Source organism: Eschrichtius robustus, chromosome 10 (assembly GCF_028021215.1).
Source record: "Eschrichtius robustus isolate mEscRob2 chromosome 10, mEscRob2.pri, whole genome shotgun sequence".
NCBI lineage: Eukaryota > Metazoa > Chordata > Mammalia > Artiodactyla > Eschrichtiidae > Eschrichtius > Eschrichtius robustus.
The window spans coordinates 97,700,025-97,724,586 of NC_090833.1; the positions used below are offsets into that span (position 1 = coordinate 97,700,025).

Sequence of the window (24,562 nt, forward strand, 5' to 3'; positions counted from 1 at the left end):
TTTGTGATGCTTCCACCTGCTGGAGCTGTGCACACCTGCTGGAGCTCAAACACGCATCCAGATTTTACGTTGAATATTGCCAAAATGCTCTTTCTTGAAAATGCTGACTTGCCCTTTTTTTAGCATCCCTTTAAAAAAATATTCATAATGTTGAACACTTCAAAGTGGACTTTGAAATGTGTGCTGCTTACTACTTTAAGTTCTGTCTTCCCCATTCCCCAGTCTTTTAACAATGGGTGCTATTTACTCAGCTATCAGACCTTCAAGATGGCCTTTCTGAAGTGTTGGTTTGGTGTAACAGTCAAGTAGGTGGGGTGTGTGTTCTGATTACCTGGATATAATAGATATACATCAAAAGCTTTACAATATCTTACTGTATTCCTTTTAAGATTGCAAAGACGGAATTTTATCAGCAAGGTATGAAAATGCAGTTATAGATTTTTTTTTTTTTTAAAGTCAGTATTTTTTTTTTTTTTAATTTATTTATTTTTGGCTGTGTTGGGTCTTCGTTTCTGTGCGAGGGCTTTCTCTAGTTGCGGCAAGCGGGGGCCACTCTTCATCGTGGTGTGCGGGCCTTTCACTGTCGCGGCCTCTCTTGTTGCGGAGCACAAGCTCCAGACGCGCAGGCTCAGTAATTGCGGCTCACGGGCCCAGTTGCTCTGCGGCACGTGGGATCTTCCCAGACCAGGGCACGAACCCGTGTCCCCTGCATTGGCAGGTAGATTCTCAACCACTGCGCCACCAGGGAAGCCCCAGTTATAGATTTTTTAAAAAGTCTGTTGTGGCTCAGACTTTCAAATGCTCTGTCCAGTCAGGGCTGAGTTACCCCCTTGTTGGGACCTTCATGTTCCTCAGCCTTCACCTGGGGCAGGGTCAGCACTGGCATCACCTTGTGGGTCACCAAATTTCTCCTTGACTGACCTGCCCCAGCCTGGCCTTGGCCTTGGACCCAGGGCTGCAGGCTCCTGAGCCCCCTGCCTCTCCGGCCTCTCTAGCATCTGTCCTTCATCTCTCCTCAGCGGTGACAGTGGCAGGCAACACTGTGTCCTTCGCCGTGCTCACCATAGTTGTGTGTTTAGGAGGTGGACACTGGGACCTACACAGTGGTTCTGTCCCTCACTAGCTGTGTGATCTTGGGCAAGTTACTCAACCTTTCTGTGCTACAGTTTCCTTACCTGTAAGGCGAGACACTGGCACTAGCCTCAAAGGGTCATTGTGAAGGTAAATGAGTTGGTACGAGTCAGTGGTTAGGACAGGCATGCTGTGGGGAGGCACTGCGGAAACACTAAGTGCTCTTGTTATTATTACTGCCTGTGAGCACAAAAAGTGTTCTTCAGTGAAGTCATAAAATCGCTCTCTTATTTGTTTTGAATGTAAATGGACTTTGTTTTTAGAGCAGTTTTAGGTTCACAGATACTTTGTGTGTAAGGTTCAGAGATTTCCCATATACCTCCCGGCCCACCCCCTACAGTCTCCTCCACCATCAATATCCCCACCAGGGTGGTGCATTAGTTATAGTCGATGAACCTACAGTGACACATCATCACTCAAAGCCCATAGTTTACATTAGGCTTCGCTCTTGGTGGTGTGCATTGTGTGGATTTCGATAAATGTATAAAGACATGTATCCATCATTATGGTATCATACAGAGCAGTTTCGCTGCCCTAAACATCCTCTGTGCTTCACCTGTTAACCCTTTACCCCACAACCCCTGGCAATCACTGATCTTTTACTATCTCTATAATTTTACCTTTTCCAGAATGTCATATCGTTGAAATCATTCAGTATGTAGCCTTTTCAGATTGGCTTCTTTTACTTAGTAATGTACATTTTAGTTTCCTCCTTGTGTTTTCATGGCTGGATAGTTCATTTCTTCTTATGCTGAATAATATTCAGTTGTGTGAATGGCTCTATTGTTTTTTTTTTTTTGTAATTAATTAATTAATTAATTTATGGCTGTGTTGGGTCTTCGTTTCTGTGCGAGGGCCTTCTCCAGTTGCGGCAAGCGGGGGCCACTCTTCATCGCGGTGCGCGGGCCTCTCACTATCGCGGCCTCTCTTGTTGCGGAGCACAGGCTCCAGACGCGCAGGCTCAGTAACTGTGGCTCACGGGCCCAGTTGCTCCGCAGCATGTGGGACCCTCCCAGACCAGGGCTCGAACCCGTGTCCCCTGCATTGGTAGGCAGAATCTCAACCACTGCGCCACCAGGGAAGCCCGGCTCTATTGTTTTTTAAACCAGTACTTTGCCTCTGTATGAATAAGATCTGCTCTACGGAGTGGTGGTTCTCAACCTTTAGCCTGGAGGCTTGTTAAATACAGATTGTCCAGTCCTGCCCTCAGTATATTGGATTCTGTAGGTCTTGGGTAGGGGCTGAGGTTATGCATTTCTAAGGACTTCCTGAGGCTGCTGCTGGTGGCAGGCACTTTGGGAGCCGGTGCTCTGTAGGCTGTATGAACACAGACACATAACCATGCATGTGTTCACACATGTGCACGTGTACCTGTGCATGTGTGCGTGCATGTGCGTGAATGTGTACATGTACATGTGTGTATGCATGTGCAGTTGCGTGTGTGTGCATGTGAGTGCCTGTGCGTCCTTTTCCATTGCCCAGGGGGGCTGCTGACAGTCACCGCCCTCCCCAGGTCAGCCCTGGGAGGTACAGGAGCCCAGGTTGGGGGCTGTAGGAAAACAGGTCCTCCCCTAGGGACGGCCTAGGTGGGCGTTGTCTTTGCTCCCCGGTGCCGCCATCAAGCAGGGCTCAGACTGCCTTTGTTTTCTCTTCCTGTGCAGGATTAGGGCTGGATTCTGAGTGGGAACCAGTCTTCGTTTGTATTTACTGGGCTTGGCGGCTACACGCTGGCTTCCTCTGAAATCCAGAGGATCTGTGGGCGTAGCATCTACCCCCCTTTTCCACGTTCACCCCTTTATTTTCTCATGTTCATTTCAACAGGATTTATGCTTGATTAAGTTACTCTCTTTTATCATAATTAAAGAAAAATGTGGTGGGAGAGCCCTCCAAACTCCACTCAATGAAAACCAGATTGTTGAACCTGCAGGGAAACAAGGGCAGCCCTGTGCATCCGGCGCCCGGCGGGGAACCGGCCTCCAGAGGGACAGATCGGCCGCAGTGGGGACGTGCCCGCCCGGTGCTGCCCAGGATGACCCAAGGCCATGGGCACAGCAGTCTATCCACCCACCGGCCCCAGCCCTGCCCCGAGGCGCTATGCCCACGGTGTTAACTCAGGCACCGTGAGCCGCCTGTGTGCCACAGCCCAGCTCATAAAGACCCTTCCCTGTGGGGCCCGCCAGCCCTCTTCTGTGTCCACATGGACGTTTGTGAAGAGCGTGCTTCTAGCTGACTCAGATCTGGCCAGGCTGACTCATACAGGTGACATTGCAAGGGTCGCGATGCCGCCTGGGAGGTCACAAAGCCCTCACTTCTTGCAGGGACCAGGGAGCTAAGGGGCCCCTGAGAACTTGGCTGAGCGAGGTCAAGGCTGCCAGGTGGGGTGGTCTCGCAGCAGAAGGGAAGACGAGCTTGCTGATGCTCATGAACTGGCTTCTGTGATCTGTGTGGGGTGCTTAGAACGTTTAGACACAGAGCCCTGAAGTCCCAGACCTACAGAGCCAGACGTGGGGAGGAGGAGCGGCGATGGTCACCAGTGAAGTCAGGAGCGGGGTTGGGGGCTGTCGTCCAGTCCCCATCCTGCCACAACTACACAAGAGTGTGCCCTGGGCCCCCTGACTAAGGGGCCGTTTTAGGGGCCAGGTGTGAGCATGGGTTCTGGAGCCTCACAGCCTGAGCCCCAGCCCTGGCCCTGACACTTACCCGTAGGCTGAGCCTGGGTGAGTGACTTCAGCAGAGAATGGCTGATTTTCTTCCTCTGTCTATTGAGGATAATAAAAATAATACCCATCGCGGGGAGTCATGGCGGTGACTGAATGAGCGAAGCGCTCAGAACAGCAGGCACCCATCATATGTTGGGAATTATCACTGTTGTTATGGGATGTCTGTTTTAGCGCTGTGAGGCCCCAGACTGCGGCATTATACCAGTCAGCTCGGGCTGCCACAAAAGGTACCACAGACTGGGCAGCTTAAACAACAGACATTTTTTGTCTGAGTTCTGGAGGCTGGAGATCAAATTATCAGCAGGGCTGGGTCCTTCTGAGGCCTCTCTCCTTGCCTTGTAGACCCTTCTTCCTGCGTCCTCAACCTGGTCGTCCCTCTGTGCGTGTCTGTGTAAACAAGGTCTGCCTCTGGACCGGGGAGGAGGCCTGGGTCAGTGTCCAGGGAAGGGGGATACAGGGAGCGGGGAAGGATGTCGGGTTTGTCTTACTCAGCCAATGCTCACTGCGCCCTACGTGTGCTGGCACTGGGCACGCAGTGCCTCTGCCCTGATGCAGCTGACAGTTCTGGGGTCCCGTCCACCTGTTAGCCTGAGACCCGTTTACCTCTTAGACCTTCCCCTGCCATCTGGTTGCAGGAAACTCATGGGGGTGCAGTCACAACTTCTGAGGGAAGGTGCCCATTCCAGTGCTGTGGGAGATGAACCTTCTCCCTTTCCTTTCTTAAGGAGGGAATCCCTGCCAGCCTGGGTGTTTGGACTTCAGGGTCTGCACGACACTCTGACCATGGCCTGGGGCCTGGCGGAGATGTAGGGTGGCCTGAATGCCATGCCCTGGGGCAGAAGGCCTCTATGGGTTGAGTCCTGTCCAACAGCTCAGCTCTGCACACAGGGACGTTCTCAGTGTCTTGGTCCAGAAGCACCAGCGGGAAAAAAGGCCCAGGGATTTTTATTGAGCCTTCTGGGAACATTGCTCTCTTGTCACATGTGAGAATGGGGTTGACTTTAAGATAAATTTTTAGTAATCTAGTAGGAGCTTCCTGGACCCAGAGAACAGCTGACAGCACTTCAGAACTGAGGGGCCAATGTAAGTGAGGGCCCAGCTGCCTCCTACCTGGTAGAAAGGTAAGCCCTCCTTTGGGGGATGGGAGAGTGTGTGATAACTTAATTTTAAAAGCAATTGAGCTAAATTTTATGTTCTCAAGTAAGGGGTAGTAACTTGACTTGAGGATAATTCTGTTCTTCTGAAAACAAGGTTTTAAGTATTTTAGAAATATCAGTTGTGATTATAACCTATTAATATGTGTTTTCATTTGCCTCTTCTAAAATATTTGAGTCATCACTACTAATTACAGTTTTTAAAATAAAGCCTTTGCTAGTTCTTGTTGGAGGCCACGGAGGATCAAGTGCCCTTAGATTATGAAACTTGCAATTCTGTCGTGTGACTTGGGTTCCTTAAAAGAGGACGCTTGATCTTAATTTCTTGATGTAAATCATCGGGAAGTGATATGAAGCCATATCACCTTCACTGAGAGATTAGAGTGTAGAAAAATCGTCGCTTTATTACTCTGCAGTCAAGACTTTGCAAATGAGTAGCATCTGCATACAGAATGTCAGTAGCCACAGAGCATATATGTGACAAGGAAAGTGCAAGGCCAGTAATTATGTAGTAGCCAGTGTTGCCCGTTGGTACCCGCCCGGCCTCCCTCCCATGTCACGCAGGCTGCTGACTCCCAAGCCCTTGCGACGCTGCCCTAGGCCTTTTCTGGTCAAAGTCACCCTGGCCCACAGATAAGGTACCCTGGAGGTGTGGGGAGCTAGCACATACACCCAACCGCCAGCAGCCCTCCCCCAGCAATGACCAGGACCTAGTAAAGAAGTATGCCAACTGCCTTACCCATTAGGTGGGTCAGCTCCGTGATGTATGATTGCACAGCCTCCGGGGCTGTGACCTGCTCATCGTCTCACCTGGATGGGCTTCCACCTGGTCTCCCTCTCTTTGTCCTACTCCGCTACCAGGATGTGACATAACCGATATAGATTTGGTCTCTGCACCTGGTCCCTGACACAGAGCTCCTAAATCCCTTGCAATTTCCTGGGTGATAGGAGCATCTTTTGTTCCAGTATTTGGTCTTTGAATCCATTTCCTGATACAGAGCTCCTAAGTCCCTTGGAATTTCCTGGGTGATAGGAGCATCTTTTGTTCCAATGAGGTGACTTGTGGTGGGCTCCTGGATAGCTTCAGGATGAGGGCTGGTCACCAGGAACACCAAGCGGTGATTAGAAGTTTGGAAATTGCAGCCTCACCCCCACCCCCTGGGGAGAGGACAGGGGCTAGAGACTAGGTTAGTGATTTATCCTGCCGACAAGATGAAGCCTCCCTAAAAATCCCTGAACTACAGGGTTGGGAGAGCTTCCGGATTGATGCACAAATCCACGTGCCATGAGGGTGGCATACCCCAACTCCATGGGGACGGAAGCTCCTAGGCTCGGGTCCCTTCTGGACCTCACCCTGTGTGCCTCTCTTCCTCTGGTTGTTCATCTGTATTCTGTATAATAAGCTGGTAAATGTAAGTAAATATTTCCCTGAGTTTTGCGAGTGGTTCTAACGTACTATCAAGTCTGAGGGGAGGGTTGTAGAACCCCTGACTTTGCAGCCAAGCTGGACAGAAGCGTGGCTACCCTGGGGACCCAATACTTGGCGACTGGCAATCTGAAGTGAGGGTATCTTGTGGAGCCTCTAGGTAGATGATGTGAGAATTGAATTAAATATGGGACACCCAGTTGGTGTCCAGAGAGTTGGAGAATTAGTTGGTGGGGGGAAGATACCCCAACACATTCCGTGTCAGAAGTATTGTGAGTAGAGAAACAGTTTTCCCTTACAGGGGTCAAACTGGGGTCATTCCCCAAATACACCACTTGCCCTCAGATTCTTGTCTCTGAGCTGGCTTCTTGAGGAACCCAACGTACAATAGAAACTGCCGATTTTGGCTAGGGGGTACCTTGTTCATCCACATCTCAAAAATCCTTGTTTTGCTCACATTTACCCTTTCTATCATCTTCTATGTCTCTGTCGTTTTACATATTCAATATGGGCCCCACGGCACTGTCAGACCTAAATGCATATTAATGCATGGAATTTGACAGAACTCGGCTGTTCATGCTTTCCTGACACAGTATCAGTTCATGTGTCATTGATTCATGTGGCAGAACATCGAGTGGGACACTTCCTGTCCTCTTGAATTAGCAACCAAGACCCTGGGCTGAGGATAGACAGGGGAGGACCTAGGGGTGGTCACCACTCTGCAGAGCTCCCGAGTGGGCCCTGCCACCCCCAATGCTATGCCCCCCTGAGTCTCCTGCTCTTGATGATTAGAGGGTAGTGGAGGGAAGGAAGGTGGACTGCAGTGTCTTCGGTTTTGTCACTGTGTCACTTGTCTGCAAAGTTCATCCATGTGGATGGCTCATCTGACATCCTGATGTCTGGGACCTGGACTTACTCATCTACAGGGACCTTGTCCTTCACCTGCCCCAGGTGCTGACACCCCTGAAGCTCTCTTATCTGGGAAAGGCCTCCTTTCCTTCTACTTCACAGGAGCTTCTGGCTCACCCTACCTATTCATGGCATGGTCACCACTTACCTGTTCACTGAGTGACCACTATCCTACCTGTTCGTAGCACATGGTCACCTTTCAGTACTCTTTCTCCAGGTCTTCACACTTGTGCCCTCTGCTCATTTAGTCCTGGCATCATCTGGTGAGACCCAGCCCTGGAGGAGCCCATCTGACTGTAGTCTTTGAGACAGCTGGAGGGCATCCAACAGGGTAGCATGGTCAACCCCATTTGCTGGTGATCAGTGCCCCCAGCTGGGCTGTCACGGTTTGGCAGACTCGCCGTTGGCTTGAGAGCTCATCCTCCTATGCTCCCCAAAGTTTAACCATTGACTCAACCAGCATTTCTCACGTGCCCTGAAGGAGCTTATATTCAAGAGGGAGTGAGAAAGGCAATAAGCAGGAGGACAAATAGTAGGCGGTGTGAAATGATGTGCTGCAAATCAAGCAGGATGTTGCGATGGGTGACTGAGACCAGCTTCACTTTGATGGTAGAAATCTCCCTTTCCTTTCATCTCTTCAGGCGTTCCTGCCTTTTAATTCACAGACACTAAAGAAAGCTTTAGAAGGGAAATCCCTCAAGTCCTTGGTCTACATCCTACCAGCAGCATCCTGTCCTCTCTCTTCCTATTAGGACAGGAGTGATTTCTTTTCTTTTTTGAAGGACAGTTCCTCCACTTACTTCATGGCCCCATTCCTTTCCGCCTTCTTATGGACTCTCATGTCTTCTTGCATTGATTTCATTTATGTATAACTCTGCCCTTTCAACTGAATTCTTCTCACCTCCTTTTAGATGTGCTCACATTTCCTGCATTTGGGGATAAAATTCTGCCTACCACACCTCTTCAAGGAAATCATCCCATATTATTGGGATATAAATCATCACAATATATCTTGAATTTACTCCCCCTCCACCTCCTGGGATGGAATTAGTTACTTTACTTCCCATCACACGTGGGATGGTTGTATGATAGTCATATCCACTACTGTGAGAGGTGAAACTAGTGTCAAGAACACTAGGAGGTTGTAAAGAGCCTAATTTCTCCAAGACAAAGTTAAATGTAGCAAACAATAAGTATACATTTTGTAAGTGATAAAACTGAAATTAATTGCAGTTGGTTCAATTTTCTATGTATAGAAAATGCAAGGAATTCAATTGAACATCTTAGAACTAATAAGGGGAGATATGGCAAGTTGGCTGGATTCAGGATCAACTTAGAAACATCCATATCATTTTTGTTTACTTGCAGAAAACTGTGAGAACACGGGATGGGAAATAATCCTGTTCACAGTAGCAACAAAACCAATCAGATACCCAGGAATCACCGTCGTAAGAAATGTGCAACAGCTCTGACTTCACTGAAGGGTATGAAAGATTAAAGTAACTGGAAAGGGAAATCCAGTTGTTTGAATGGGACATCAGTGCTCTTGAAATTAACATATTAACTTAATGCAGTTCCATTTAGTACCCTGGTAAGTTATTTTATAGAATTTGGCTTGCTGTTTCTAAAATCTATGTAGAATTGAAAGTTAGTAAGAAGAGCCAAGATAATTTTGAAAAAGAAAAACTAATGGGATCCTTGCTCTATCTGATATCACAATGTGTTATAGTGATTAACTAGGCAAATAGATCAAAGGAAGAGAATAATCAATTAACAGACCCATGGAATATATGGAAATTTATTGGATGATAAACGTGCCTTTTCAAATGAGTGGGGGAAATATTGAATTTTTAAATAAATAGTGTAGAAATAATTGAATGTGCCTTTGGGAGAATATCACATGAGACACCTTCTTTACACCAGTCACCAAAAAAACGATATGAGAATTTGTTTATGACAAGTAGGGAATTCATTCTTGAGTAAATCAATGAAGACCATAATAGAACGATTGAGAAATTGTAATAGAAGCTTTATTGGGCAAAGGATATGAAAAAAGGAATTTATAGAAAAGAATATAAAAATAGCCAGTAAAGTTAGAAAAAATGCTTATCCTCAGTAGTTGTATTATTTTCTTATTGCTGCTGTAATAAATACCATAAACTTAGTTGCTTAAAGCAACACAGATCTATTCTTTTTTTTTTTAAATAGATTTATTTATTTATTTATTTTTGGCTGTGTTGGGTCTTCGTTGCTGCATGCGGGCTTCCTCTAGTTGCACCGAGCGGGGGCTGCTCTTCGTTGCAGTGCGCGGGCTTCTCATTGCGGTGGCTTCTCTTGTTGCGGAGCACGGGCTCTAGGCACGCAGGCTTCAGTAGTTGTGGCACGCGGGCTCAGTAGTTGTGGCTCGGGGGCTCTAGAGTGCAGGCTCAGTAGTTGTGGCACGTGGGCTTAGTTGCTCCGCGGCATGTGGGATCTTCCTGGACCAGGGCTCAAACCCGTGTCCCCTTCATTGAGCACAGGCGGGCTCAACCACTGTGCCACCAGAGAAGCCCCAGATCTATTCTTTTTTAGTTCTGGAGGTCAGATATTAAAATGGATCAGTGTGTGCTGTGCTCCTGCTGGAGTCTCCAGGGGTGAATCCATTTCCTTGCCTTTTCTGCTTCTAGAGTCTCCCACATTTCTTGGCTTGTGGCCCCTTCCTCCATCTTCAGAGCCAGCAGTAGAGCATCTTCCAGTCTCTCTCCCTCTGGTTCATCATCTCACATTGCCTTTTTTTAACCCTCTTATCGCCCTCTTGTAAGGATCCTGGTTATGACACTGGACACCCCTGGATAATCCAGGATCATCTCCCCATCTCAAGATCCTTAATTTAATCCCTTTTGCCATGTAAGATAACATATTCATAGATTCTGGGGATTAGGCTGTGGACATCTTCGGTGGGCCATTATTCCGTCTACTACACTATTACTAGGAAACATAAAATAAGTTATGATCTTCAGCCATCATTTTGGCAAGGTTTAAAGAGTTCGTTAAGGGCTAATGAGGGTGTGGGGAAATGGGCATTTTGATAAACTGTGGAGTATATATTGGTACCTCCATTTTGGAGGGCAATGAGTCGTATTTCTTAAAATCAGCACCGTGTATCCCCATGGACTTGGGCTTGCCTTCCAGACTCACTGAGCCTGGAGCACAGAGGAGCATGTACGGGATATTCATGGCAGTGCTGTCGGGGAGAGAGAAGAAGAAACATTAACTGTTTATTGTTTTGGACATGGTGAAAAAGCAAGAACAAACTCACAAACATGGCATATTCATACTAGGGAATATTATACATTCCCTATGAATGAAATGTAAAATTGGAGGTGGCTCTAACCTCAAAGATCATGGCTCAGTGAACAGAAGTCATTAGCAAAGTAGCATGTGTACAGTGATGCTATTTAGGGGAAGAGCTGCACTCAAAACAACATATTTCTATAGGTAGAGAAAAATTTGGAAGCATAAAGGACAAAGCACAAACTGGTTGTGTCTGGGGAGGTGGGGGTGCGTGGACTTCATTCAGCTTTATCTACCAGCGTGACTCGGGGTGGGCAGCGTATTCACATACTCCTTGCATAGTGTAAAAGAAAGTTTGAAAAGCAAGGGCACCTTCTTTGAAGCAAAAGGTCAAGTATTCTGTGGTGATCACCCAGCAGTGTGGGTTCTTGAAGACAGTGAACTTGGTCCTTGGACTATGGGTTCTGCATGAACTCGGCTGTGTGGCTGGGGCGGGGACCCAGGCTGGAGCCACAGATCTTTGTAGTGGGTGGGTTTCCTTGCAAACATTAGTCCTAACTGCCGGGTTGAAGAGCAGAGCCTGGAAGCACTTGGTCACGCTCAGAGATTTGCATTGCGTTTTCTCACCGCCAATACCAGCTGGCTCGTCCGTTGAGATATTTTTCATGTCGAAATTTATCTCCGTCTCCTGGGTCCCTGCGGCTGGTCTCTTGTTCTCTTTCCCTGCCCTGGGACTCTCAGCATTGACATCAAGAGAAGCCTGGGAGTGCTGCGTGGCTGTGGTGGGGATGAGAAGGGGAGGTCATGGGCACAGTTTCTCTGATGCTCCTGAAATCACACGAAATCACAGTAAGGTTGACCGAAGTGATCTCCTTGCACAGTGAGCGGCTGTCCTATCATCACCTGTGTCTCCTTGAATGTGGACATGTGGATGAGCTTGTGGACGGTGGTGGCTGTGGACTTGAATTCTCAGTTCTCAAGGGTAGAGTGTTAAGAATCCGGATTTCCCTAGAAAAGAATACTTCTTAGAGTTGCAACTGCTTTAAAAGTCTTGGAACACAAAAGTATTACATAATGCGTTTCTTTCCTTCATGTATTATTTGGAGATTATTGTAAAAATGTCCTCAACTGTAGGCCAACACGAGTCCACATGATATTATGGACTACAGCCTGATGTCCTGCTGTTATTGAGATAATAACTCTTCAGGGAGACTGGTGAGGAGAGTGGATGGCCACCCTGAGCAGAGGCCCCACGTATCCGAGTCCGCATCTCCTCGAGTCTCGGGATGGGTAGACACACAGATGTCCGCCCCTTTCTGAAAAGCCAGCAGAGTTTCAATACAGCCTCCCCCACTGGTTTAATTACCTGAGCCACCTCCCTCTTAATCCTGACCTTCGGGGGGATTCTCAGGAAAGAGCCCTTCTCCGGGCTTCTTGAATGGTATTTTCCCTTGATCGTGAACACCGACATGCATCCATTAATGGAAAGAGAAATCAAGAAATAGAATCAGACCAACACATTTCCTTGTTTTGTTTGCCATAAAACACATCTGCCCCTTCACTGTGAGAAGACTCGAGTATCATTGGTTTTGTGCCCCAGGTGATAAACCTCAAGTTTCTGCTTGCTCTGAAAGATTCCACAATATAAATAACTTTTTCTTTAAAAGGCTCATCTGTTTTACATTTTGAGGCAGTTTCGACACTGCTGGGCGGGGGATGCTAGCCTAGGAGTTCTGCTGAAGCCAGTGCCTGTGTACTTCCCATGCTGAAGAGTGAGTCTGTGTGCTTCTTTCAAGATCAAAGACAGACTTGCGTCCAGCTGAGCGGAGTCCAACTACACTCTGGGGAGTGTAGTTTTTGGTGGCGGCAACGACATGAAGGATGTCTTCCTGCTCAGCAGCAGCCCCTCGGGTGGAAGGAGCAGGGTCCACCCTGTGCAGGGGGTATTCTCACCTGATCTTCCACCCACACCCTCAGCACACCTGACAGGCAAATGAGAAAAGCAGCTCTGGAGGACAGATGCGATTTAGCAGAGTTGGGTCTTGTCTGTTCAGACTTATGTTTAAAGACTGGACTTGTCGCTTTGTTTGTTGCCTCTCACAGTGTCTCCTCTGGCGTCCTTGGAGCCTGCCTACAATGGGGTGCTGTGGATGGAATGTCTGCCTCCCCAAATCCACATGTTGAAGCCCCAACCCCCACTGTGATGGTATTGGGAGACGGGGCCTTTGGGAGGTGATTAGGTTTAGATGAGGTCATGTGAGTGGGGTCCCTGCAATGGGATTAGTGCCCTTATAAGAAGAGGAAGAGACAACAGAGCTCTCTCTCCATCATGAGAAGACAGCTGTATGGAAGCCAGGAAGAGAGTTCTCACCAGGAACTGAATCCACCAGCACCTTGGTCTTGGACTCCCAGACTCCAGAACTGTGAGAAGTAAATGTTGTTCAAGCTGCCTGTCTATGGTGTTCTGTTACGGCAGCCTGAGCTGACTGAGAGAGGGGGAAATAGGTTTGGGAGTCCCTTCCAGGGGCACATTTGGGCTTCTTTGTGGTGTGGAACACAGCCTTCCATTTTGGGCTGCATTGCAGAGAGGCATAGGGTCACAGGTACTTAGCAAATATTAAGTACTTAGCAATAGATTGGGCCCTGAAAGGACCTCCTGGAGCAGTGGAGAGACAGTAGCCCTGCCTGCTGAGGTTAACACAGGCCTCAGGACGAATGAGAGGGCCCAGGAGGGAGGCACAGTGGCCTCCCCCAGGGGTCAGGTACGATGCCCCCACCACTGGAGCCCTTGGCGTAGAGCCCATCTGGGTGGGACAATGCTCCCTTCCAGGGCCCAGCACACCCCTGCTGTTCACAGGGCTGGCTCCTGCTGACACCTTGAATCTCATCCCATTTGCCTGTTGTGGGGACTGGGCTCATGGGGCCCACTGGGCCACAGTAACCCCGATATACTTCTGGGAAGGAAGGAGGCATGCCCACTTCAAGTCCAGACTCTTGCATAGCTGCTGCCTCCCTGCCTGGACTCACCTCCCACCTTCTCCATTCCCTGCTCCGACCCCATGACATTTTGTATCTTGGTGCTTTTGCATGTGCTCTTCCCTCAGCTTGTGCTGCCCTTCCCTCCATCTCCTGGGAAATCCACTAGGCTCTGCCCCATGGCACTTGCATGCTGTGCGCTGTGGTTGGCCTGGTATCTGATGGGCACTTTTTCGTCAGCAGGTCTTTATGCACTTTGACCTGTAGTTTCTGCCACACTAGCTCTGTCCCCAGACTGGTTGATATTTGGATCATAGGATTTCCAGGGGAAGGTATCTCATCTTCCTTAGAAGGCAGGGGAGCAAAAACTACAAAGACACTCCTGATCCCGAAGACTTCCAATGGTGTTCTCAGGAGCTCTGGCTTCAAAGGAGGTTCAACCATGGAGGACAGCAAGACTTGAAACTGAAGCCCCGTGTGAATAGAGCAGATCCATCACGTGTTTTTAAAAAAATTTTTATTGAAATATAGTTGATTTACAATGTTGTGTTAGTTTCAGGTGTACAGCACAGTGATTCAGTTATACGTATGTATGTATACTCTTTTTTAGATTCTTTTCCATTATAGGTTATTACAATATTGAGTCAAGTTCCCTGTGCTATAGAGTAGGTCCTTGTTGTTTATCTATTTTATATATAGTAGTGTGTATATTTTAATCGCATCCTCCTAATTTATTTCTCCTCCACCCCTTTCCCTTTTGGTAACCGTAAGTTTGTTTTCCATGTCTGTGAGTCTGTTTCTGTTTTGTAAATAAGTTCCTTTGTATCATATTTTTAGATTCCACATATAAGCAATATCATACGATATTTGTCTTTCTGTCTGACTTACTTTACTTAGTATGATAATCTTTAGGTCCATCCATGTTGCTGCAAATGGCATTATTTCATTCTTTTTTATGGCTGAGTAATATTCCATTGTATATATATATAGCACATATTCTTTACCCATTCATCTGTCGATAGACATTTAGGTTGTTTCTGTGTCTTGGCTATTGTAAATAGTGTTGCTGTGAACATTGGGGTGCATGTGTCTTTTTGAATTAGAGTTTTCTTTGGATAACTGCCAAGGAGTGGGATTGCAGGATAATATGGTAGCTCTATTTTTAGTTTTTTAAGGAACCTCCATACTGTTCTCCATAGTGGCTGCACCAATTTACATTCCCACCAACAGTGTAGGAGGGTTTCAGATCCATCACATGTTGAATAGTGAGGTTTGACCTGAGATTTCCTGTAAGGAGAGGGTTTTACTGCTGAGAGAAAGTCTGTGTCAGTCAGCTTGGGCTGCTATAATAAAACACCACAGAACTGGCAGCTTAAACAATTGACATTTATTCCTCATAGCTCTAGAGGCTGGATGTCCAAGATCAAGGTGCCAGCATGGTTGTGTTCTGGTGAGGGCCCTCTTCCTGGCTTGCAGACGTCCTCCTTCTCACTGTGTCCTCACATGACAGAGAGAGAGCTCTGGTGTCTCTTCCTCTTCTTGTAAGGGCACAGTCCTATGGGATCAGGGCCCCATCCTGCAGCCTCATTTAACCTTTATCACCTCCTCACAGGCCCCATCTCCAAATACAGGGACACTGGGGGCTAGGGCTTCAACATATAGATTTGCAGGGGGACACAGCCCAGTTCATAGCAAAGTCAAAATCCACTATACAGCATTCTTACTTTTAAGACAAAGAGTCTGAGTGTTAACTTGATCCAGCTACTCCAGACATGACCAATGGGCCTAGGCCTAGGCTCCTGTCACCTCTACCACCCCGGTGAGCTGTTTTCATAATTGCCCAGCCTGGAGCAGTTCTCAGAGGCTGACCATGCCAGCTCACTGCGGTCACTTCTTTTGCCACTTGCTTCTTAGGGCTGCTTGTGGTGGTGCAGTCTGTATTTGTTGACATTCACCAAGATGTGCTCCTAAAATGGGTGTGTTTTACTGTGTGTAAATTATACCCCAGTATAGTTGATTAAGAATCCTTCATTGTGACATTATTTTGTGTTTGATTTTAGGATAAAATAGATATTTATATGTGGACTAATTTTTAAAATTTTGAATGAGTTTAAAACCTTCAGAAGAGTTTTAAGAATGAGACAAAGAACTTTTATTCCCCCTGACCCTCCCAAGAGCAAGCTGCAGGTATAATGCCTTCTCACACTGTTTGGAGACATCTAATATAGAAGAAATTGTATGTGTTTTAAAAAGTCTGATGTATGCAGTTCTTGCACTTTGTGCTTTAAATTAAGAGCATTTGCTTTATTTTGTTAAAAAAGAATCCTTCTGTGGTGGTTGTATGTTCCTTTGAATCTACCCCATCAGAGTGGTGGGTTAGCACTGGGAGTACACTTATCAGGGATTCCCGTATGTTTGTCAAGTGGGTGAGCTTTGAGTAAGAATTAAATCGTGATGAGAAGAAGGATGGTTTTCCAGGATGGATATTTCCATGAACGTCCTCTGGGTTCAACACTGCTTTGAGCAGAATTGGCCTGAGGGTCTCCGATTTGTGGGGAGGCCTGGCCGTGCAGCCCTGGCTGCTAGCTGCCCAGAAGAGATTCCCAGGAGAGTCAGGGCCTGGCTCCCCCCCCAGACTAGCTCTGACTCTGGGCTCGCAGGCTGGACACCAGAGGTGAGGGATGCTGGGGACACAGTGTCCAGAGCCCCCGACCTTGTGTCCTCGTGTTGCTGGACAGAGGGCCATGGATGAGAAAGCGATCCTCGTCCCGTCTTGAGCACCTTGGAAGTGGGAGGGCAGCTGCATGTCTTCGAGAGGGCAGAGAATCAGGAATCGTCCCTCTACCAGCAGACCACGGGAACTTCCCCTAGTTTTGATTGGATTCATAATTTTAAAGTGTGTCACGGATGCATCTTGCTTTGTCTAGCAATATTTCGCAAACCATGAAATGGTTGCTTTAAATCAGGACACATGTGTGAAAAATGCAGGAATTATTCCTTCCCCCTTCTCCCTCCAGCCCTGACCCATGGGGACGATGGCTGAGGTTATGGAAAAGAATTCCTAAATGGGGCCTTTTGGGCCCCAGTGATTTCGCCTGGGTTCTGGTTTTCAACCTTCCTTTCAACCTTTCAACCTTCCCAACCACGCGGGTTCTGGTGGCAAAGAGCTGTAGTCCAGACACGGAGAGAAACTGCAGTGTTGCAGACAGCCTGAGCATCTCGAGTAAAACCGCAGCATGTGTGACAGCGATTGGCAGAGAGGGAAGCGTGGCAGCGCCCTGGGCAAGGAACAAGTGCCCGTCTGTGGAAGGAGCACAGCCCGGAGCGCACAGCGCCTTCCTGGAGGAGGCCTGGGACTCGCCAACAGTGTTTCTTTGTGCTCCGGGCTCCCGGGACTAACAGCCTTGAAGCTGGTAGCTAGAAGTCTAGCCACCAGGCAGTGGTTTAAATCAAAATAATCACTTTAAGAAACGGTAGGGAGCTTAGCTGGAGAACCATTTCCTCTGCCCCGAAATGCTAAAAACACGTTCTGATTTATGCTGTTGGCTCTGGGCAGCTCGCTAAAACGTTCAGAGTAACGCTGACCCCTCCCCTCTTCCTCCCCCACTCCTGGGATGAAAAACATTTCAGAGGGAGAGTTTGCGGAAGGCCTTTAGTGCCAGAGAGTGGCTGTTGAAAGGATGCAGATCTGCAGGGAGGAGGCGATGGGGCGAGATGTGTGGCCAGCCGGCTGGGAAGTGCACGCTGAGGCTTGCTTCGTTTTCTTCTGAACTGAGAGTTTTCTGAAGATGTGCTCTGCCTCTCTAACTCTACGGGGTTCCTTGAATTTGATGTTGGAGACTCTCATTCCTTAAGAGAAGCAGGGGCGGCGCCAGCCCCTTGGGGCCGGTTGAGGCTTCGTGGTGAGGGTGGCCCTGCACCTCCTGTCCCCACCCCCGTGTCCAGTTCTGGGCTTGACTCAGTGCTCCCCTGGGGGTGATGTCACGGCGTCACACGGCTCCTTCTCTCCACGGGTGATGAGGGCGTCTGAATTTCTGACGTCAAGCAGGTGTGGATTTGGGGCTGGAGGCTCATTTCCTCCCCATGGTGGCAGGTAGGCAAGCGCCACACCAATGGGGTGGAGGGGCCGTGTGACCTCCTGGGCCCCCGTTGCATCCTTCGCATCCTTGGCGCAGCGCGAGCCTTGTGCCCTCCTCCCCTTAGGTGGCATCTAGTCTGTTGGCTTGTGGTTTTTATCCAGGGAACACATGCTGCCTGTGCTCAGGGTGAGTCAGATCTGGTACCTTCTGTCAAACAGCTCCGTCAGTGGGCAGGGATGAGTGGCTGTTAGCCAAGTGGCCAAGTGGGCTCTGCCAGGTGTCTGGGCGAGGCTGGGGTTTCTAGGAACAGGGGCAGGAAGAGAGAAGAAGGATGGTGATGGGTGTTCCAGGCTCCCATCTGCCCTGTGGATTTATTACATACAGACATTGACTCACATGTAGAAAGACACAGCCTTGTGGGGCGGGGGGCGGGGGGAGCATCTATGGACACAATAATCGCTAAGTGGGAGCAAGCTTATGGAATGGGGCGGAGCCCTGTAGGGGAAGTCCATTTCCTCCCAAGAAAGTAGGGAATTTCAGTAATAACACCCCTTCTACCCCAATCTAGAGCAGCATTTCTTTTTTTAAAAAATTTTATTTATTTATTTATTTATGACTGTGTTGGGTCTTCATTTCTGTGCGAGGGCTTTCTCTAGTTGCGGCAAGCGGGGGCCACTCTTCATCGCGGTGCGCGGGCCTCTCACTATCGCGGCCTCTCTTGTTGCGGAGCACAGGCTCCAGATGCGCAGGCTCGGTAATTGTGGCTCACGGGCCCAGTTGCTCCGCGGCATGTGGGATCTTCCCAGACCAGGGCTCGAACCCGTGTCCCCTGCATTGGCAGGCAGACTCTCAACCACTGCGCCACCAGGGAAGCCCAGGAGCAGCATTTCTGACAGGGGCTGTGGGCTTTCAGGATGTATTATGCGGGGTATTAAGAACAATCAGTAAGTCTAGGGTAAATGGGTTGTCTTGATGGGGCCATGTGGGCCTTTGACCCACTCCTGCACCCCTGCCTCTCCCCGGGAAAGTGTGGAGTGCCCCCCTCGGATGGGAACCGGGTGTGTCCCCGGGCCTGTGGTCAGGGTCTTTCCACCAGTCCGCTGGCCGCTTCCTAGGCCCCAGCCATCCTCTGTTTGTTCCCAGATTCCCTGGGTAACTGCAACTGCTCCCTCCAATTCTGACACATTTGTGCTCACGTCAACACAGTCAGGATGGTCCCACTCTCACCCCAGGTGATTCTCTTTCAAATTCATATTCTCCCCGCAAATGCTCTTCAGCATCAATCAGAGAAGCATGTCCGGAAAGCCTTCTTGGAGGGGAGGGTGGGTTCCACCGGTGGGTAGGTGGGCATGTTGGTCCAAGGGACGGGAAGAAACAGGCCATGAGAAGACGCTTCCCCACTGACCGGGGGGCTGGGAGCCTGAGATAACTCGGTGACATCCACGCCTTTTCCCTCCAGCCACATGTGGGTAACTCGGGGGCCCTACAGACCGAGTAGACACATGGCTGGCAGCACAGGGCCCTGGGGTCCAGGGGTTGGGGTGGCGGTGAGAATGTGGCACCTCTGCCCTCCCTTGAGACGCTGGGCCCTCCCGGTCTCCTCACTCGAAACCCTGCTGGGTACTGGGTCCATGTCCCCTCCCAGCTCCATCCTGGGCCCCTCAAGGGGGAATGAAAATGTTGAAATGTTCAGAACTGACTGGGCAAAATGGGCTGTTTCTCCTTGTTGTCTTGGATTCAGGAAAGCTGCAGGCGATTAGAACTAAGCTGGCTGTGTTGTCCTTAGGTGACAAGGAAGGGGAGGGAAATGGTGGGGACCATTGTGGCTTGAAGCTGGGCCAGCCCAGCACGGCCCCAGGTGGGTTTCTCCTGCAGGAGACTCGCGTGCAGGGTTGGGAGCGGGCATCTGAGTGCCGGCCTGTAGGCATGAGCCTCAGTGTTCTCAGCTGACATGTGGGATAACATTGGGGTCACCAGGATTAAACGGGATGACATCGGGTCTGGCGTCTGGCACACAGGCCATATGCACTGGCCATTCCTGAAATGTGTAGCAGCAAGAGTAATAACTACAGCAGATATTCAGAGGGTTAAGGAGCTGGAGTAGGTCTGAGAATTTGGAGGAGGAAGAAGATTAAGAAATCCTTCCCAACACCAACCATCCATCTTGCGAAAAAACTTGTTTTATGACAGTCTCTCCTCTTTGTGCTTTTCCTCGCCTTTTGTTCATTCGTTCCTACCCTCTCTCTTCTGTGTTCAGCACCGGCTGAGCAGATTTGGACTGCACTGGGGGTGCGGATCCATGGCCTGTTACTGAGCATAGGGCGAGAGGCCTGGCCCAGCGGGGACATTACTTCCGGGCCTTGGAGAAGGTGCCCTGTCCTCTCTTTGGGAAACACAGACAGAGATGCTCTGAGATGACTGGTGCCAGGTTCTGGACAGAAGGTGGAGGAAAATACACAAGCTTCCGGCGGTTGAGGTGCCCTTAATGTAAGAAGAGGAAGTTCAAGAAGAGGCAGCCTGGTGGGGATGGCATCAGGGCTTCTCCTGGACCCAGGAGGAACTGCCAAGGAGCTGGAACTCCAAGGGCCTTGAACACCGGCAGCTTTGGAATCTGAAGAGCGGAGGAGCCACTGGCCATTGGGAGAGCTCAGGCGGCGACCTGGGGGCCGAGGGGAGGAGGGAGGCCACCTAGGAGCCCCCCTACCCAATGCTCTTGTGGGGAGATAAATAGGGACGTTTGCAGACGTCCCTGCAGACCCACATCCGCTCTCATTTGTAGATCACCTACCTAGCAGGTGAATTTAAAATCTTAGCGCTTTAAATAAACCAATGAGCACAGTCTTTTAAAATTAACTTCCTTGAAGAGCTTCTGACCTCAGCCGGTCCTGGCGGGGACCATCTTAGGGCCTGAAACTGGGTTCCGAAGTTGGGCCTGCACTACATTCTGAGCCCTAGGGAATTTATTAACATCTGTTCGGTGGACGAGCTTCTAAAAAGCACTGATGCCCCAAAGAGAAACATGTAGCTTAGAAGATTGCTTTACATCACCAAGGTTTTTTGTGAGCAATTGAAAGAAACGTGCTTGTGGAGAAAGAGGAATATGGTTCACATTGCATCTTCAAATAAAAGATAGTGAGGAACGGGAAATTTTATTACACCTATCTTGATCTCCAGGTAGTGTTGTGGCATCAGCTGAGAAAAGTGGCTTCAAGCCCCTGATGCCACTCCAGACAAACAGATACACACAGACAGACAGAGACACACAAGCAGATACATATACTTATATAGGCACACAGGCAGACACACACAGACACAGACAGACAGACACACACACGCAGATACACATACTGACAGAGACACACACTCATATATCAGAGAGACACACAGACATACAAATGTCGCAGGCTCTGGTCTGGCCACACGGGCTATTGGAGGATGTGTTTTGGTAAAGACAAAATTAGCCTAACAGCTCTCTGCTCCCCCATGAAACCCTTCATCTTGTCAGATCACTAAGTTTACTCCTAGTCTCCCGTCGTCGTCGTCTGCATTGTCAGCCGTGTGCGGCGACACAGAGGGCCTTGGGCCTGTGCAGTGTGAGCGCCAAGTATCTTTATTTTAATGTCCTTTTGACTCTTTGCCCAGGATCAGTTATGAGGTTTTCCTTTCAACCAAAGTGAAATGTGTCCACTTTTCCTTCAGAGCTCACAAAGAAACCCTCTCTCTGGTTTCTGCTGAAGCAGGCGTCCACCGTACGCTGAAAAACGATTTTCTTGTTCCTTGTGCTCTTTTATTGAAAATTCCAGAGTGGAGCATTTGCTTTTATGAATGCTGGGTTTCAAGAAAATTCATAACATCTGTAATGGGTAAGTGCGTGAACACACAATGCCTGTTTTACTCTTTCAAAAGGCCCTGGTAAGATCGATCACGTTTTCTGAACGCTCGGGGTCTCTGTCCCCAGGCCCCAGCTCCTCCTGCTCCGGAGAGGATGCAGCCATGCTGTGGGTGACTCCCTGCGCACCCAGTCGGGGAACAGGCCCCGGGCTGCAGCGGACCAGCTCAGAAAGGGGGAATTTTTGAATTCGAAGTCCTAAATCAGAGTGGAACCGCCCCTGGGTTTTGATCTGTCAGTGTTTTTGTGTCTTGTTTTATGAAAAGGTGATTTATGATGAAGGCAGATGAGGTAGAGGGCTGCAGAGCAGGGAGACTAGGTGGTTCTGGAATGTTCTGGGTGCTAGGAGAGGGGGGAGTCACTGCAGACATGGGGGGAGGGTGGTTGCAGGCCACCCCATGGCCAGGAGGCACCCTTGGGGACAGAGGGGCTGTTCCAGAGGGGTTTAGAGGAGAGGCCTTGAAGCTCAGTTCCGCACAGCTCGGGCCTCCCGACCAGTGGGAGCTCCCGATGGGTTCGCTCACCCTCATACCTTCTCTCTGGGCTTCGGGCTAATCCAAACTTGTGGTTTAGGTGGCTTGCTCTGTCCCCAAATGGCTTCGTATCGCCTGGTTGAATTTGCCTTTATGAGCTCTCAGGCATAGCTGAGCTTTTCAAAAGGATACTCTTTTCCTCTATTATGAGTTGCAGTGGACATATCTTTCAGGGTCCAAAGGGAGAATTATACACATCAGGTGAGCCCAGGTTAAGGAATATGCTAAAGATGTTAACTGCCTCATAAACTGTAAATCTCAAAATAAACTCATGAACAAGGCAGGAAAAGCTCCAGGTCAACATGCTTACATGAAACAAGTCTTGTGAGGGCAGTGGGAGTATGGGTCATTTCTGTTTTTCCTAAAATGTGTATTTAATGTGGCAGTTTGACAATGAAAACTATCATTTGAGTTTGTTTTTTTTTTTACATGTTCCAGTCAGAATGTGTGAACAGGTGGCATTTTACATCTCTTACTCTTTAACTTCTACTTTGTAGTTCAAAATCAAGGTAGGGGGAAAATAAATTAAACCTACAACAGTGCTTAAAAATTATATTTTTTCCTACTTGCCAAATGTGTGTAAATCAATCTAAGAACCCTGAGCCTTAAGAAAATTTCTTGTGCACAATTGGAATCTTTCCTCTCCTTTTAAAACAGTTTAAACATCTTGAAAGTGAGACAGCTGGGAAATGAACAACTTATGAGGAGCCTTTGAGAATAACTGCTGACCCTTTAATTGATCGGCCCCCTCCCCAAACCCCTCAAGATATGTCACCTTTGGGTAGTGCTCATAAAACATGCAGGGGTGGAGGGGTTTGTTGTTAATATAGCCAGGTTTTTTTTTTTTTTACTTCCCCTCTTACTTATAATATTTGGTGATTTTTTAACTGTTATAAATTATGGTTTCATTGTAGTGGGTGTGATCTCATTATATATATATATTTTAAGACTAGGAAACACTGCCGAAGAGAAATTCTTAAGGAAAGATTTAAAAATGTGTATGTATGTATGTATATATGTATAATTTTTTTTAATCTGAAATGAACTTTTAAAGTAGTTTTTCTTGGACACACATTCCTTAAAGAAAAATGACTTATGAATTTTCTTCTGATGGTTCTCTAATCCAATAATCTTAAACTATTGTAACTCCTTTCCTTTGGAAATAAACATTGGCCAAAGGTGCAAACAAAAATCACCCCAATTTAAAATATTGCATTAGTCCAGTGCATTAGAGCAGACGCACTGAAACCAGGGACAGGGCTCAGGTGGCCCGAGGTGTCCTCACCTGGCACCTGGGCTGGGAGGCTGGAACCCCAGACTCACAGAGCGTCTCTTCCCAGGCACAGGGGAGCCTGGGGGCAGGTGGTGTCTCACCTGGTGGTTCTGGCTCCTCAGGGGAGTGTTCTGGGAGACCGGAAGCCGGGGTGGCCAGGCTCATGAGACCTGGGCCTAGGAGTGGCATGGCACCACTTCCGCCTTATTCTTTGCGTCACATGGCCACGGAGCCCACCCTGATCCTCCCAAGGGCAGGTGGGAGAGGACCAGGGCATTTGTTCCACCTTCAGCCCACCATGCTTCCCCACCCGGGACGCCTGTGATTCTCCCTTTGGACCATCTCAGTGGTCATCATCTTCAGTGTTTGCTGAACCCACCTGCATGCCCAGAGGCTCTGAGTTCATTGGTCTGGGGTGTAGTCTGGGAATATGTATCGTTTTGAAGTTCTCTCAGGTAGTTCTGAAGTGTGGCCAAGGTTAAGAGCCATTGTCATGATTGAATAGAAGTAGGCGTTTGGTATGCAGGTTGATGCACATAGTAGGGCCTTAGTAAATACCTGCGTAGTGGGGTGGGTTTTCCTAAGGTAGCTGCTTGGGCAGTTGGTGGATTGTTATGGAGATGAAGGTCAGATCCAGAAGGCCTGGATGCAACTTGGGGCTGCAGAGGGACTTTGGTCCAGAGACTGCCCCTTCCTGGCCTCTGCAAGAGCCTCACAGCGCTGCCTCACAGGCGCCAAGTGCCTGTTAAGTCCTTGACATGACTGTGATGCATGATCAGAGAGGCTGGGAAGACCACGGCTCTGAGAAGTTCCGAAACTCAACGTGAGGTGGGCAGCCTGTGAGCAGCAGCTGTGCCATCCCCGGACCCTGGGCAGGGCGACCCCGGCATCCTCCCAGCAATGGACACAGGAGACCTGGTCCAGGACATTCTTAGAAGCACTGTACACGTCAGTACAAAAGGAACACTTCAGCCACACGTGACACTGTGGGCGAATCCCACCACCAGGGTGTCAAACCAGAGAAGGGAGCTGCAGTGAGCCTGTGGGATTCCACATGCAGAGTTGGTTATTTATTTATTTATTTATCTATTTTTATTTTTAGATTTTTTTTTTTTGATGTGGACCATTTTTAAAGTCTTTATTGAATTTGTTACAATATTGCTTCTGTTTTATGTTTTGGTTTCTTGGCTGCAAGCCAT

The 24,562-nt window shown here is 48.6% G+C and overlaps 1 protein-coding gene across 2 annotated transcripts in view; it reads left to right on the plus strand.

The window, feature by feature from the left end:
* Positions 1–24,562, plus strand: part of ROR2 (receptor tyrosine kinase like orphan receptor 2) — a 216,956-nt gene that overhangs the window by 86,049 nt on the left and 106,345 nt on the right. The window lies entirely within an intron of this gene.